Genomic DNA, 18,428 nt, shown 5'->3' on the forward strand with positions numbered 1-18,428 from the left:
CTATAGAAGGTGACATCACCTGGCACAAAGACCAGCCAATAGCAGATGGTCAGTTCAGTACCCCACTTTTCACCATTAGGTGTCAGGTGTCTTCACCACAGATAATTTAGTCTTTAGTCTCTTTAAAATCAAAAAGACTAAGAAGGAAGGAATTATTATCAAGGTGTTATTGTGTTTTCAAGGTGTTTATTGTGCCATGGTCTGCTCACCAAAATGTGCAAAAAGTGCAAATACTAGCAGACAAACGTTCTGATACGTCTTCATCAGTGTCTTTGGTTTTCAGAGTGTGAAATTGTCAGATTTATCTCAAGATTCATTCCATTGCCTGGAAATAAGAATGGCGATCCATGCAGACCTTTGGCCTTGTGTGTTCCCTCATGTTTTCTCTGAGTGCCTTTGTGCATATTATCAAATGCAGAAGCAGCCTCGCTCTTCTATTGGATTACATGGTCCTTGCCAGTATCTGGAGGGTGTCTGAATGCAGCAAAGCAAACAAATATTTCCGTACGGAGAAGAGGGAATCTAAAGGTCAGAGAGATGATGGACTCACGCCTACAAAATGCACTAAAAACAGAAAATGAGACTGAAATGATGAATCAACGGTGATACAAACAATGAAAGATGATCCTCTATATTGGTGCTTGATATTTTCCCTGAGCGTTTCACCACCAGCGTCAGCTCTCAGCGGATCATGGAAGGGGCCGGTTACCAGCAAGGCGAGGTAAATGGCTGTAATTTGTAGCAGGTATGTTCCTCCTCTCTAAGCCTTTCCTGTCGGTGGACCTCTGCGCCTTCGGGTCCAAGCGCCATCTGCTCCGCATTATCACCCACCCAGGGTGCACCGGGATCTGGGCACCGGCGGTCGGAGACTCCTGGACCTCCAGCGGCGGAGGACGGCTAGAGATGCGTATCGGCTTGATGAGAGAGAGCGGTCATGACGGAGTCTGTGCTGAATGTTAGGTAATGGTTTCTATTCGGGAAAGAGGATATAAATAGAGGAAGTAAACTCTTTGGGTGTTTTGATTTCGTCTATTTCTATATTTCTTGGTAATCACATGCAAATTAAGGGGCAGCAGAGAGGCATAGTGAGGGGGAAGACCATCCTTCAGCTGGAAGGACCAAATCCAAGCAAGCATCCACGTTCTGAAGTAAGGCTGTAGTACTTGAGTCCAGTCTCAAGAACATATTTTTGACATTTCGGACTTGTCTCAGTCTCAGCCACTACTGGACATTGACTAGACTTTTTCCTGCCCATGTAAAATGTTAAAAAATTCGGAATTCTGATGATGTTTGGTTCATTTTCCCCACAGCACTACAAACAATTTGAGGGATTTCATCCTGTGTAATGATCTTCAAACCAGTATGCAATGATTTGTCAGTTCCTGCATTGATTAGTTGGATGTTGAAGGGTATTTGCAGATGCATCTACATTTCTGTTGATCCTTAAAAAAACCCATAATCATTATTCTGCATTTGGAAAGAAATGTACTCAGTTAATTGCCTATTTTGGTCTTAGTCTTTGAAAAGGGCTTTATTTGCTCAGGTGTCGGTCTTGACTTGACCCTCTTTGGACCTGGTCTTGGAATTGACTTGGACTCGACTAAGATTTGAAGGTGTCTAGAGCAAGACTCTGAATCCCAAACAGCACTAGGGGCACCGTTCTGTATTCTGAGCTCCCTGTGAAGGGGAATAAAGAAATTTTCCTTCTGGGATCAATATAGTATCACACAAAAAAAACACCCAACACTAGAAGCATGAATCTTAATTACAATCAAAATCAATACAACCGCAATGATTCCGCAATCTACAACTCTGGGAAACACCACTTATTATTATTTAGCGAGGCCTAAAGTGAATTAAATGATATTTCAGCGAGGACGATCTCCTGCAGATCAGGCCTGCAGGAGAGAGAGGAGGACACACGTGTCACTGAGACGGAGAGAGGAGCGGAAGTTTCTGGAATTCATCAGGGACAGGCGGGGCGGAGGGGCCAGCTGTGAAGGGCTTTTACTGCTTTCTCAGTAAAGGAGGATGTCACAACTCACACCAGCATCCAAGCACACACACACACACACACACACACACACACACACAGTAATATCCAAACATGGATGCAAGGAATTTTCAGTCAGAAAATTCTTGAAACAAGTTTATTTGCATTGGAAACAAATGAAATCATCTAACCCCATTGGCAGATTTTTTTTTTTAACTTATTTTAAGAAAATTACCATTTTAGGACTCAATAATAGACTAAATTACTTAAGACCATTGTTTTAAAGCTGCAGTGTGTCTGAGATGTTTTATACCGTTACTTTCCTTCTTTTCTCCCCACCCAGTTGTGTTTCACTTCTTTTTTTGACGAGGGTTGTTAGAAATAAAACGCACCGTTATTAATTTAGCATGAGGGCGGTGCTTGCAGTTTTTTTCCCCATTCAGCGCAGCCAAAGATCAACATCATCCCTGTTCCCAAGCCTCCGCCGTGACTCATTCTTTTTTTTGGGGGGGGAGAAGAATGTGGCGGATTGCTTGTTTTGGATGCTTTACTGACTGGGCGGTTTCCCCATGCCTCGCTGAATGACAGAGTTGCCCCATAAGACTTGACAGCTGTTGACTCCAACTCAGAGATGTGTTTGTCAGTGTGTGTTTGTCATTTATTGGTGTTTACACTTGGCATGGCCGCGCTGCGTGTTTGCATGCTGGGCCAAAGACCTGCCAGCCCAGGAAGTCAGTCTCTGCTGACGTCTTTCTGTGTTTTGTTTATCGCCAAGTAGTATTCTCTATGCGCTTGTGTGTGTGTGTGTGTTTTCTATGTGTACACATACTTGTGGGCATACACTGCAAAAAATCTCCATCTTAACAAGTCATTTAGTCTATTATTGAGTCCTAAAATTGTCATTTTCTTAAAATAAGTTGCTTGTTTCAAGCATTTTGTAGAATCAAGTGTCATTTTCTTGATAGTAGTGCAGTGATCTGCCTTATTCTGACTTGTTTCAAGATACTGACACTCATTTCTAGAACATTCCTGAAACAAGTGAAGCTGCATTGGAAACAAGTGGAGTTATCTCTCCTCACTGGCAGAATCTTTCTCTTGGTTTAAGAAAAATAAGATTTGAAGGCTGAATATGAGAAACGACTTGGAGGCTTTTTGAGGTGATAATGTCAGATCATAACTTCTCTTCTATCAGCTGTCAGACTTTTTAAACTGCATTTCAATAGCAAACAAGGACGACTGTCAGTGTAATTCCTCCGCGTCCTTGCTCCACTGACGGGGAGGAAACATCTCGGCAGCGCTTTCACCTTGAGGTACTCTAAGCGCAGGCTATTAGTGTAAGTGATACAGCAATATTGTGGTTAGAGTGAGAAGCTAGCCTGGGTTGCATGCAGAGGGGGGAGGCAATAATATGAGGAGGCCCTTAAGGTATTTGTCAGCAGTAGACAGATGAGAGAGATGGGGATAGGGAAGAGAGGAGGAGGGGGAGGAGGGGGGTGGGGTTGGTTGCCTAGCAATCTCTTGCCAATTTCCATTAATGACGCAGGTTAGAGTGAAGACTAAAGTATGAGTTATTAAGTTATTAAGAGCAAAAAGCAGAGCTGCATCCCATGTATGATTCACTGACTTTGGGGTTTGGCGCGGTAAAGCGATAATGACTTCCTGTGTTTGAGGGAGTCAAAAGGTGAGGTCATTCTTCATTAACTTAGTTGACGTCTAAAGTGGCCAATCATGAGGGCTCGGAGCCAACCGCAACTCAGGACACGTCTCTCTATAATGGGACTACTTCTGCGGCCTCTGGGAAGTCACATTTGCCATTCTGTCCATTGGAAATCATTACGATGTCCAGTGACGGCGTACTGGTTAAGAACGTCGTCTCTGGACCCAAATCTACCCCCTCTGGCCTTGGATCAAATCCCACCCAAGACTACTGTGCTTTCCAGTCTCAATGAATAAGAACTAATCTAAATGGAGTGGACTGCCCACTATTTTTCAAACGCTTGCTCTGTCTCTCACTGTATCTCCCTACCGGTTTCAAAGAACCTATAGGTTACAGTAGAAAATTTAAACAATGTCAAGCTTATACAGTTCAATGCAATCAATCTGGGGATGCTGTGTGGGCTAGAGGTCTCTCTGGGTTCCAGACGGCTGATGTTATCGCTGTGATGATAGTACTCTGTTTCCATGACACTGAAATGAGTCGCCATAGCTACGGCTCCATCAGGAAACGAAGTTAAATGAAGACGGAACACGCAAAGACTGCGCTGGTAGAAGCACTAGGTAAGAAAGTACTGGCAGAGCGGTGATGCAGTGGGAAATGAAAAGCTGGGTAATCTATGAACTCACAGACTGTTAACTGCTCATAAAAACCTCCCAAGACTATTAAGTTACGTCAAACTTTGTCTAAAAGACCCTGTTTTCATTTAACTGGCATCCATCTGATACTACGTCTGATAATGTATAATATGAATGTTTCACAAAGGTGGGTAAACTGACTTAAGGGTAAGTGTACCCTCCACTAAATTAACAAATTATCCCTCAACCTCTGCGGATAATGAAATTCACTGAAATCAATTGTATAAGATCAACATTTTATATTTTGCCACCTGATTTAGCAAAGCAAAAGGTGAAGTTCGTGATGATTTTCGAAATTTTGTGTCTAGAAGAAGAAAATGAAATCACGTAATAACAAATTATGGCTAAAATTAGAGTTCAATTTACACAGGATGAGTATTAATATTGCTGTTATTGGATGCAAACCTCCTATCTTCAAAATGTCAACTTTTCTAGAAACTAAGAAAAAATGCCTTGTTGTTTTAGCTTTACCACCATGCGTTTTTGACTTGACAGGTTTCAAGACAAGAGGGACAAACATAAAGACAGTCGGCAGAAGTTTCGGAAATGAACAGAGGAGAAACCGTCAAACAATCATAAACGGAGGAGAAGAGGAGAGGAGGGAAAGGAAGGACTCCTGTGCCCAGCATCGCTCACCATTAGTTAGAAGCACATCTTCCGCATCAAATTTTAAAGTTTAAAGTTCCCCTTGCCATGAAAACTTTTCTGTCAATTGGGTCATTTATTATTTATGTCCAAGTGGAAATGATGACACAGGCAGAGTGACAGAGGGGCAGCGAGACAGACAGACAGGCAGGCAGGTAGACAGGCAGGTAGACAGGCAGGTAGACAGGCAGGTAGACGATGCCACAGCTGTCAGAAAGGGACAGAGAGTACCGCTGGTGTCGGTGCATCATCAGCATTCACAACGCCGCCACCGCCGGCTCTGCAGCAGAGTGACACAGTCTAGATGCAACTGACTGGGTGTCACATTGGCTTTACACAACCAGACACACACATATGCACCCACAAGAGGGAGGGGACGCATTCAAACACACACACACAGAGGCGTGCATCTACACACAAATACACAAAAACAGACACATGCACACAGCACACACACGCAGACAGAATGATGCAGAGCAGGCTCGACCAGACCGGGGTTTGTGTTTTCATAACTCAGATATGGACGCAGATAAAAGAGTCTCGCATCTCCCGGCTTCTTCCCCTTTGCGCGGTTTAGATCACGAACCGGTTCGCATGTCTGTTGACGGGCGGTCGCCCAACACAGGAAATAGCCGGGCTCGAGAACATACGAGCTACTGTCGATAAAACGCATTCCTCGTCCCCGGAGTTTGAAATGAAAGCCGCTGTGCTGAATTAGTGGTGGGAATACGGGGTGATAAAGGCGGGTGGGAACGAGGCCCTCGGCGTCAGCCAGCTGAACGGTTTCCTCTCCTGTTTGTATTATGTCTTCTCTTTGAGTTTTCATCTAATCTACACTGGGAAAACCATACAAATGCCCTTTTCTGCCAGGATTATACAAGAACTATATAGGGATACAGGAATATTTGTCACATCTATTATCAAGGCACTGAAGCTTTGATCTTTGCATTCCTCATAATTGGTTGCTTGCAATGTTGGTGATCTAGGACAGTAATTCTCAACCTAATTTAGCACACATTAGATCCATGGACCCCCTTTTCTAAAATCTGAGAATATTTTTATTGTTAGATATGATTTTGTCCAGAATTCCATGACTATCTGTACTGTAGGTAGAGAAATAACAGTGAAACTATGATCAAAATAGTCATTCTTCTACATTCTCTAATTGTGTTAACTTCACTTAATGAAGTTTAACAATTCATCAATTTGCTGGGGACCCTCTGAAACCCCCTCAAGGGGACCCTGGTGGTCCCCAGACCCCACGTTGAGAACCACTGATCTAGGAAATGATGTACCAAATGTTAATCTTCCTCTTGGTGTTTTCAGAAGTCCCTGACAGTTGTAGATTATAGAAATATAGAAAAGCCACTCACTGATCTCAAGTGACTTTACACAAGATTTTGCATAGATACAGCCATTGTGGAAGTCCCAGTTTTTATTACATGCTTGCTGAACTACTGCTGCACTTTGGCTTCATCCATGAAAGGAATTGTTCAGAAGAAAAAAATATCTTAGTCCTTTGTGTTCAGCTGCCGGAAGAGAATTTACAAAACACTAAATTGGTTCAGCTGTATAGTATTCAAGAGAGAATCCACTGCCGTATTAAAGCGGGATAGATGCAGGTTAAACGCATGAAGAGGAACCTCAACAGCGGCTGCCAACATGTAATCTATTATGTCATACCGGAGCGTGTGAATCCAAGAGCGATCCCACACACAGCAGCTGAGGTAAAACCACTTCAAGAGCCGGCCTGGGAAGCGTACCCACTCAAACACGTGGGAGCAGAACTCAACTCTTCACTCCGCCGCCTCAAACAAATTCTGAAGTTGCGTCGTGTAAATCATGTGTGCTTTCATTTGATCAGCGGAGAGGCTGGCGGTTTTTGAATGCAGCAGGGGATTGATTAACTGGTTTGCCTGGAAGCAGGTTTGACCGGGCAATGTGCGGGGTCAGGCTGAAAAAGAGGTCTATTATAGCAGGGTCCATTGCCCCAGGACAGAGGGGGGACCTTCTTTGGAGCCTTTCGTAACAACCTCAATAGATGACCCGAGTGTGATAGAGGAAGGGGACGGGGGCGGGAGTGGAAAGTAGAGCTGAACTGCAAATTCCAAATCAGAGAGGCTGCAATTAATTTCTTTAGAGCTCCAAGTGATTTTTGGTCCATGACTCAAGCACAATATTGGTGAAAGCCTTTCATCATACTCAAACTCAGTAAATCCTGCACACTGACATCTATGTTTTTTTTTAACAAAATCACTTTTCTTTAAGTTTTAAAAAATGTATGACAAGAAAAACTTGTGGTGATTTGAATCGCAGTTTAAATCGCAATATTCTGTCAAATAATCACAATTTGATTTTTTGTCAGTATCGTTCAGCTTTAGTGGAAAGAGGTTGGGGGGGTGACAGTGCGTCTTGATTAGGGCGTGAAGGTGGCAGCCAGCCTGGCAGGCCCTCCGGGGTGTGAGGAGCTTGGGGTTTTTCCTCCCTCGCCCCATAGCATCGAGGGCCGGGGAGGAGGCGTCACGTGCAGCCTCCCCTCCCGGCCACAAAGCAGATGGCGGCGGATTAGCATCTGAATGTGGGGATGCGGATCCGCGGGGGGTCTCCCTCTCCTCCTGTTTCCCCGCGGGGGATAGGTGAGCCGAGGAAAAGGAGGCTCGGGAGAGACAAAATCAATAATTGGCAACCCACCGCGCGTCGACAAAAGAAGTGGGAAAAGCTGGTGGCTTTAAACAGGCCGTGATTTCGCAAGAGAAACAACTAATTACAGAGACTCTTCCTCGAAATGTGCCACTCGGTTTTGTTTGGCGAAGCATTTGACACAGAAAGTTGAAAAGTGGCATGCAAAAGTAAAATATAACGACACAAGAACAAGCCTGCCTGTGTAGCTGTCGGTGGCTTATGGCCACTGGAGGAGATGCAATCAGGCCTTGTGCCAGGCTCCTGTAGACATGACACCTACAGAGATAGCATCAGGACACATACCAGGGAGAGCAGCTTTGAAGTTCAAGTCTGTCATCTTTGAACACACGCTACATAGTAAGAAAAACATGCTGATATCAACAATGAGCTGCACTTTGCTTTCCAAAATCCACTATCAAAAGTTCCTCAAATACTGATTCTACGCTTCATGGTTTGCTTACCTGCCAGAGCAACTGACTTAAGCCTATCAAATGTCTTATAGCTGCAATGAAAAACTAAATAAAACTGCAGTAGCAAGGCAAAAACAAAACCTAAGACATTATGCAATTGATTTTTTTCATTGTAATCTATAGATATCTGAGCACTATGGGATTCCTCCCCCTGCTGCTGTAAAGTGCTGGCTCTCAGATTCCTCTGTGAGGAATATCAGCCGGTTTAAACGCGAGGGTAAAACACAGAAGACAGGTTTGCTGCTCCTATGAGACCAAGAAAGTGCAGGAAGTGTAGCCAGTGTGCTGCACTATCCAACACACGCTATAAAACCTCAACAGAGGACATCGAATATACAAGTTTATGAGGAAGCTGGGGCTCTAGTTATGTTTCAAATGATGCGCTGAATGGACGGCTGTTACTTATCTTAAAAAGTAACTTCCTCTTTATTAAAGTAACTGGAGTACTTTTGCACTACCCACTTCTAAAACATGCTGTAGCAATATGACTGAAGTGTGTTGTTGATCATTGTTTTCAAATTCAATGCAAGACTATTCATCTCGTATTGGAACAGTATGACAATCTCTTCTATATCAAATAGAGTGCGTTTCTTCAGTTAGCAGCACATTCTCTGTTGTACTTAATTTGCCTAACAAAATGAAACAATATGAAAGAAAAATAGAAATAACATTATAATTACGGATAACCGATTACAAGAATTTTAAAACTAATGCATTAAGTTACTAGTTACCACAAAAAAGTAATCTGAGTACTCTAACGTGTTATAAAGTAGTGTGCTACTCCCAATACTACATGCTTATGACTGTCAACATAACCCTCAGGCTTATGACCCTGGGCACGGCCATGCATGCATATGTAACACACACACACACACACACACACACACACACACTCAAGCATGCAGACGATCAGATAAACAACCATACACACATAAAATCTGGGCCTGGGAGCTCAAGTTCTTTTTTTAGTGCCAGCCATTGTCAGCATTAAAAAGACCAGCCATATTGGGTCAATGGCACGCAGAAATACAAGTCTCTCCTTAAGAAAAACCACATTACAATGTTCATTGTGGCAAAGGACAGCGCGTTTCTTCCCCTGAGGCCATTCACACACACACACACACACACACACACACATCTGTTGAAGGAGCATGAGATGCTCCAAAATAAAGCTAATGATGGCCTTTTTCTACCGGGATTTATGGCCCGTGATTTAATGAGGTGACATCACCCCCTCCGCCCCCCTCCCCCCTCCCCCTCCACACAGTGCCTAGGAGATACATGCTCTGTCATACATATTCAGTGTCTCACACAGCACCAGCCATCACAAACAGTCAGTCCCTTCTCTCTCTAGCTCCGAGTTTTCTCATTGATCTGTGCTATTTGTGCTTCAACATGTCCGGCCTCTCTAATGCTGCTAATGGCTGGCACCAACTTGAAGAGGGATGAATCTAAAATGGAAACAAACAAACAAATAGAGCTTCCCCGATGTTGGCCCCTCCCCTAACCCGCCCACTCTTCCTCTGATGTCTGTATAAGGCCGACACTGCTCAGCACAGACAATAATTGCCATGGCAACACCAATTAGAGGTGTGCCTCAGGGTCAAAGGTTTGGTCCCAATCAGGGGATTCCTGGCTCTTTTGTAATGTATTGAGGAGAGGAGAGGAGAGGAGAGGAGAGGAGAGGAGAGGAGAGGAAAGGAAATAGGCTAAGTGGATGGGATAGAAGAGGAGAGGAGAGGAGAGGGGAGGAGAGGACAGAAAAGAAGTGGACAGGAGAGGAGATGAAAGGAAACGAAATATGTGGACAAGAGGGGGGGGAAAGAAGCAATGAAAAGAACAGAACAGAAAAAAAATGTGAAAGGAAAGGAAAGAAAAGAAGTGGATGGGGGAGGACAGGAGAGGAGAGGAGAGGAGAGAAAGGAAAGGAAAGGAAGGGAAGGGAAGAGAAAGGAAAGGGGAAAAAGGGAAGGAAAGGAAGGGAAGGGAAGGGAAAGGAAAGGGGAAAAAAGGGAAGGAAATAAGTGGACAAGAGAAGACGGGAGAGGAGACAAGAGGAGAAGAAGGGAAGGGAAAGGACCGGAAAGACGTGGATGGGAAAGGAAAGGAAAGGATAAGAAAGCAAAGCAAAGCAAAGGAAACATGCAAAGAAGAGAGGAGGGGAGAAGAGAAGCAACGAAAAGAACAGAACAGAACAGAAAATGTGTGAATATAGACTAAATGAACTTAAGACACGCTGCTGTTTTCTAGGCCACTGCCTGTATCCTCTTACTACAGAGAGAGAGAGACACACAGAGGGCCAATAGACGGGTCCTCTAAAGGGTCATTCCTTTGAGGGGCTGGTTTCCATGGCAGGGGTTGCCGTGGTGAGGGGGGCCCTTGATGGTCCCAATGGGGCAGTAGGCACAGTCAACACTTGAACATAACACAGACAGTCCTGGTAGGAAGACACAAGTGAATGAGAGAGCCTTTCATGTGCAGTATGAGGGTGTAAGAAGTATCTGTATCTGTGTATGAGAGATGAAAGCTTCTTTCCACATTGGTATTGATTTTTAGAAGAAAACAGTTCAGTTAGTTCACCATTCAATATCTTGTAAATATAGGGTTCAGTGTGTAGAAGTGTCATCAGTTTATTTTGGTATTCTTAAAAGAAAAAGTACAATTATTTGTTTAAATTTTATGCTGTCACTTTGGAAAAAAGCTCTTAATCTCATGTATGTGTGTTTATGTATATGTGCATATGCCTGTGTATATAGTGATGTAGTGGTAAATAAAAAGGTGAACAACAACATCATAAGGTAAGAACCACCAATATAAACAAAAAAAAAAATCCTAATTAATTTATCATAACTGTCCAAAAAAACTGCCTTGTTTTTAGCTTGATAATGTATTTTTCAGTTTATCCAGTGGGTTTGAAAGGGTTTTGTAAACCCAAGGGTGGTAGAATTTCCTCAACACATAGAGGAGCATGTAATCCTTCAATGGAAGTGAAAACATGACAATCACCAAAATTGGAGGTACAGGTACACAGTTTTCACCCGACAGCAGCATTATGCTCTTTTTCCTTAAAATATCCAATCCTATTTGATTTATGTCAGCCTAAAAAGGCTGGTAAACACTATTCAGTAAACACTCTTCTGCATGTGTGTATATGCCTGTAAGTCTGTCCATCTTCCCCCTCACTCTGTCTGTTCCATGTCTGAGACAGGATGTCAGATTTGCTTGTAAGTCCCTCTTCAGACATATTCAGTGGCGGACACAGCAAAAGCCCTCCTGGAAGCGGGCCAGGAGGTCCGCTACACACACACACAGACACACACACTCAGCTGCTGTGTTGGGGTGGCCTTGTTAAAAACGGACTCACAGGAACGTCATGTACCGTCAACGCATTCATGCCCCTACATCTGTTTCTATGTTTCACACTGGCTTTACAGAGCGGCTCTGTGTGAAGTTCGAATGAATTGGGGTTTTCCACCCACCCAAATAGGACCGTGACAAACAGACACACACAGACACACAGATTCAGAAGCATACACAGATGTCCACATAAACACGCATGTTCCAGCACACCCGCAAACACACACTAACGCAGTTAAGAGATGTTCTGCTTTGGTTTAGGAAGCTTCAGGCACTGAGAAGCAATTTGCCCTAAATCCTCGGAGACTTATTTCCATGACATTTCATTCCAACCCTTTCCCTTAATGGGTCAACTGAAAAACACACTCACATTCACATGTAATGGAGAAAAAAACACACAGTGCATAAAAGCATGGAGAAACCCGATAGAGCTGCCGTATGTTCAAACAATACATGGACTTCCAACAATGAGGCTCATTCATTCCTCCAAGCAGCCCTGCAGTCCGTTTCACCCGGCGTATTAAACCGCTGCCAGTCTGCTGTTTGCAAAAAAGAGAGGGAAAAAACAAGCTAGCTGTTTAGCCTCCACATCTGGAAGCCATAAAGCTCGGCGCTACGTAGCTTAGCCGCTACGCTAGGCTAACAGGAGGGCCCAGGCCCGTCCAGGGAGAAGCTGAGGCTCATTAGTGGTTTCTTCCCACCGCTGGCCCGGGTCAGGGTCACACAGACCGGGACCAGCCTCCCATGTCACCACACTGCAAAAAATATCCATCTTAACAAGTCTTTTAGTCTACTGTTCAGTCCCAAAATCTTTTCTCTGATTTCTTGCTTCAGACAAGTGAAAAACATCTGCCAGATGGGTGAGAATCACTTTTTTGCAATGCATTTTTAAGAACTTTGTTTCTTTGTTTTGTTTTTTTTATTCACCCAAACAAGTTGATTTGCATTGAAAACGAGTGAATTATCTCACTTGGATGATTTTTCCATTTTTTTCAAAATAAAATACAAAATACTAAAATCAGAAGTGATACAACACTTCTTGAATTCTAGTGATTTTGTACTAGATCCTTGACTCTCAATATTGTACTGTACTCTAAATACTGTAATACTTGAATTCAATGCAACAGTCACTTAATAGAGCTATTGCTACTATTGCATTGCATTGTTTTGTCTTTTTGCACTGATTTATCTTGCACCATTTTGTTGTTTGTTCTTCTCTTATTTAGAACGTTTCTTGACCCCAGTAAAACTTGTTTTACGATGCATTTTTGCAAGCTGGAATGACAATAAACATTAATTAAAGTGAGATTACTTGGACTTGTGGACCTTTCTTTGCAGTATAGCAAAGCCTACAAAAAGGCGAGCCAAGTTTTGCCACTTTGCTAACATTAAAACAGACGCAGGACCCATGCAGCTGGCCACATATAGTAACAGGAAACACCATAATATTATCCAGAATATGTCAACATCCCAGTTGTCTGCATTCTTCTGTGCCAATTAGGGGGTGCAAAATCTCAAACAGCACATTAAAGCTGGTGTGTATGTCAACCTAGCTAAGACACAGACACAGAAACTTCCTGCACATTTATAGCACTATGTGAACATGCAACACATTTTTCCTAGGAATGTGTTGTTGGGCACTCGTCCACATAACTCCGCTCAAAATAAAGAAAGCATTCAAAAGAAGTAAAATAACTTTGAGGCACATGGATCACCAGGAGAGGATTTGCTGTCCTCCAGCCAAGTCAACCTGTGCAAACTGAACTGCTGTGGTGGGCGGGTTATATTCTCCGTCTCTCAGATCTAATGCCAGAGAACTCTTCTTCCCCTACGCACTCTCGACCCCGCTGCTCTGCGACCTCGCGAAACTCCGCGCAATCTGCCTTCACATTGACCTCGACTCGCGGATTAGCTAACACACGGTTACAACACAAGCTCAGAAGCAACAGAGGCAGGACATTTTTATAGATGTCGATATTTAAGGGCATTTGCTGCAGAGTGTAAGAATGCCCTGAATGAGTGTCCTCTCTGTCGCGGGGCATCGTCCGTGAGGAATGGAATGTGACACTGGCTGTCAGGGCCGGTTTGGGAGACTGGCTGCTAGTCAGCCGTAGACGGAGCCCCGGTGCAAGGGCAGCGGGGTGGACGAGCGCTTAGGGAGACCGTCCTGTAACGGGGAGGTCACAGGGTGGAACTCTGCATCAGACAAAAGGTGTTTATCAAGTCCAAGAATACCAAGTCTATACTTATGTCCTTGTGGAGAACGTTCTTCCCAAGAGATTGAACTTCTCAAGAAAGTGGGCATAGAGAACGTATCTTTACAGTTTGAGATGGGCTGCTTGCTTGACATCAAGCCATCAAGCCATCAATTTAGACACACAGGTCTTCAATTTCCCAGCTGATTCAAACAGCTCTGGACTATAGATTGTAGTGCTGTTTGGTCATTCTGACAATGAATCTTGGGGCTTCCCGTCATTCTCATCGGTCAAGTCACCAGCTGATGCATCCTCAGATGGCAAGTAAATGTCTGGAATTTTTATGGGTCCTCTGTCCTCGAGTTCTTTTGTTTTGGAATTGTACTTCAGTCGTTAGATATTACGTCAAACGCATCATGGAGGACACAAGAACCCATAGGGACGCATATCGAGAAAGCCCCATGGTGTCCACCAAGAGTCATGTTTCCTGTCAAAGTGCCCTTGAGCAAGACATCGATCCCCTGCCTGCTCATGCATTGCAAATTGCCTTGGATAAGAGTGTCAGCGAGTCACGGGTGTTGCCAAACACACTGTATTATACACAATGGTAGAAGTATAACACCACAAATTGCTGATGCTGTAAACAGCCTTGACTATTCCGTAACCACACGATAACATTCAATGCCTCAGGTAGCATCAAGTTTCTCTGAGTTATTTTCACTGATTTATTTCCCATCAATAATTTTATTTCTTTTTGCCTGACAAAAAACCTCAGTTGCCTTGGCACTCAAATATGGAGAGAAAAAGCATTTAGCATTTATAAAGAAGTGAGTGTGTGCGTATGTGTGTGACGGTTCCATATGCAGGTCAGTGGGCCGGCTGGTTCCTCCGACGTATGTGAATTAGATTAGGCTCCTCGCACAGTCAAGACTTAATCACCCACTAAAGCATAGCGCTGCCAGCTCCCATTAGGCACCTGTGGAGCAAAACACCTCAGACAGGAAGAGCAGCAGGACACAAAGACGCATCCGGTCCTCAACACCTGTGACCACGGCACTAGACCACACTGTGTTCACCTAGTTCGGCGACACTAAATCAGAGCAGTTGTGTATGCATAGGAGCACACGCACACACACACACACACACACACACACACAAAGGAGGTCCATTAGACTCCCTTAAACACCGGCAAAACCCACCACCCATCATGGCACGCAGTCGACCAAACGCTCTCCCACACAAACAACGAAAACAAAGTCAAACCAGTTCACATCAACCCGCAAACATACCTAGGAACTGATCTCTATGCCAAAACACTTCCAATCCAGTTCCTTCCCATGAAAAATGAATTAAATATCCCCCGAAGAATCACCAGCCAAGATGGCGTGTCTTAATTTCAGCGGAGCGCAGAGCGGTTCTGTGGTTTCTGGACTTTGACAGAACACCTAACCAGAATTGACGTTGGGAAATATACTTAACATTCCCGCATGGTGCAAGAGATGGATTGGGTTTCCCGGTGGTTTCAAAAGCAAGCAGGGCCTCAATACATGGATCTTTGCACACACACACACACACACACATATAGGGAGTACATTAGAATTAGGTTTGTTACTTAAATGTGTTGCCCTTCATTATTCTCAGATGCACACACACACACACACACGCACTCACAAAGACAAACACACACCCCCAACCTGTTGTGCCGTGATTAAGGTCATTTCAATTAGTCCATCAGTGATTAGAGTCACCCCAATCTGGCCTGATAGAGGAGTGTCCTTACAGGAGAAGTAGGTGAACCTGATACACATCTCCACTGTGCTCCTAATGCACTTTGTCAAACTCCATTTGGCCGAGCCAACAAACACCTAATCTCAGTCTCAATGACCATGGAACTAATGTTTCCGGCTGATGGCGCGCCTGGCAGCCACGCTGAATTGCGTACATATGTACATACTGTATGTGGGGTCGTATATATAGCCTACTGTCCATGTTTTGCACTGTATGTGAGATCCTGTTGTTATAACTGTACTATATGTGTCATTATGCACGGTGAAACCCTTCAAATTGTAAGTTGATACGTGTTCTCTCTCTGCACCAATGCAACTAAAGCAAATTTCTGTACATTTATTACTTGGTGATTAAAAGGATTCTAACAGAATTTCACTGTAATTTAACAGAGTCTCGTATTACTGAAGCTGAAACCAAGAAGAAAGCTGGGGATGGATGGCGTGTGAACTGTGCACATGTCGCTGTGAGGTGAACTGCACCTGTTCTCAAAGGGAATCTTTTACTAATCATGCTGTGCTTGCAAATAACACCTTGAAGTGGGTAATGTAATGCTGAAATTTCATTCGGTTTTAGTCAAAGCTGACCCCATGAACAAAGAGAAGCCATGTTGATGGAGCTTCATCTGGCAAACCAATGCAAACCCACATGTGGGCTGAGATTTTACTCAAAATCCAAGAACATCAGTGTGTGAGGAGCGTGTTTTCGTCACATGCCTTGCCTCCATAGCCAGGATCTTAAGAGATAGCGATCGGAATGTGCAAATACAATCATTGGAAGGAAAGTTTAATGTGAGCATTAATTCCTTTTCGGCCCTAATCTTTCGAAAAAGGAATGTTTTTACATCCAGACGTGGGAAATCTACGGTCCCTGCTTCTTATCAACATGTAAAGGCTGCGACAGCGTTGAAAGGAGCCAGGTTTGATAGATCCATGCACTCACAGCCCACAGTTAATGGAACCTTGGACATTTCCAGATCATTATCTATGGCTGAATATGAAAAAAGGGGCGGTATGCATACATTCAAACATCATATGAGAGTAGGTCTTCCATTAGAGACTATCATAGGTTTGGATGTCAGAGATTTATAATAGAGCAGATCATTGCTGTCATAATTGAACAATTCAAAGCAAATGATCGATCCTTTCAGCTCACTATATGGTTGCCACTAAAATCAAATGCTTCAGATACAGGCCATTGAAAATGAATGATATTGTTAATAATGCATGACTTTTTGCAATATGTATGTCCCAGCCCTACAACCTCAGCAATGCTACTTGATGGATACAAGGTGGCAATGACTGCAAGGGCAACTGGTTGTGACAGACAGCGTGCCGACCCCAATTGCTAGAAATAGGCAGGGCTACTCCCAAAGACATGAGCCATGGGCAAGGCATGGGCCGATATGTCTGCATCGATATGACTATACGTTAACCATAATAATCTATAATTCACGCGTGAATAGGAATATTTAATTGACTGGTTTTCATTGCAGGTCAGTGTGGTCTACTGTACTGCAGTAGATGGCAGGGAGCCGTGCCGGTTTCAGCACCATACAGGCGTGGACCAGAACAAAAGGCGCAGCCTCTGCAGCGGAGAGGCGCACCGGCACGGAGAGAGAAAGAGCGACAGATACCGCAAATAAAACCTTAAACAGAATTATCTCACGCGTAAACCGAGAATATTGGTCACCAAATTATATAGAAAAGCAACGTTTAGTAACAGACTGTCTCTCGAAATTCAAATACATCCAACTTATTTATTTCCCTTAATCCATAAGAACACATAACTGCACATCACATCAATACGCGCGCGCACACAACAGCTGAGGATTAGTGGCCAGCATTGCCAACAACAATATGCAGTTTGACTGTGGAAATCCTTTTTTTAGAAACTTTTACAGTTGCCAGTATTGTATTGAAATGGCCCAAACTCTAAATGCATGCAGATCAGCGTATTTATCAAGCTTCAATTTCCCAACACATCATAAGCAAAGTAAACAGGCGTGCTTTAGTTCTTACCTGGTGGTTTAAGCTGCTGAGCGGCACTAATACCCTTGTGTGTGAAGGGAGCTCTAGTGACAATGAGAGCGGTATGGGGCCCTCTGATCCCTCCCATCGCAAATTGAGCTACCGTAAATACAGCAGTATAGGCGCAATGAGATCATGTGGCTGTAATGTTCATGTTCATGATGCCTAAGGGCTGAATATGGTGTAGCCTAATATGTGTGTGTAGCCTATTTAGTGTGCAAACATGCAGTACACGCATGCACCTGTGTATGCACAAACACACATAGCTTGTCACATATTCAACACAAGCCACATACACACACATAGCCAGACAAGACATGTACACCCAGCAGGTGCCAACCAAGTGAAATGTCAAGTCATTTTCAAAGGGCTTCTGGATTTCCACACCATGATGGGCTGTAGTGCTGAAAGGGAAAGTACTGTGTCCGCAGTGATAATGACTGAGTGCAGTGCTGAAGCACCAGGGTGTGGCTGTTGCTGAGGAGAGATGGAGAGAAAAAAAAACGAGAGAGGAGGAGAGGGAAGGGGCCTAATGTGGATGTGCAGCCAACGAGAGAGTGGAAGGGAGGGGCAGCGAAAGCAGGGAGAGGGAGGAAGACAGAGGAAGGAGGAAAAGCGAAGGAGGAGAAGAAGGGGTTTTATGATGGGAGCGTTGCCAAGGAGGAAGGGGAGGTGTGGCGGAAGGGAAGGGAGGGGTAGAAAGATGGATCAGAGAAAAGCAGCTGCACTCCTCTTCCCCCGGGGGGGGGGGGGGGGGGGGGGGGGGGGCGTCTGTACCCGCCTCCTCTGTGCCCGTGCCAAAACTGCCACTGTGGTGGGTTTAGGGGAATTTGAGCATCAGAGGGTCAGCCTGGTACGCTGTATGCCTTTGAGATAAGCGGCACATATGCCAGATCCACAAAGGCACCGCGGCCTGTGG

This window comes from Centroberyx gerrardi, chromosome 21, assembly GCF_048128805.1.
Source record: "Centroberyx gerrardi isolate f3 chromosome 21, fCenGer3.hap1.cur.20231027, whole genome shotgun sequence".
NCBI classification, from domain to species: Eukaryota; Metazoa; Chordata; class Actinopteri; order Beryciformes; family Berycidae; genus Centroberyx; species Centroberyx gerrardi.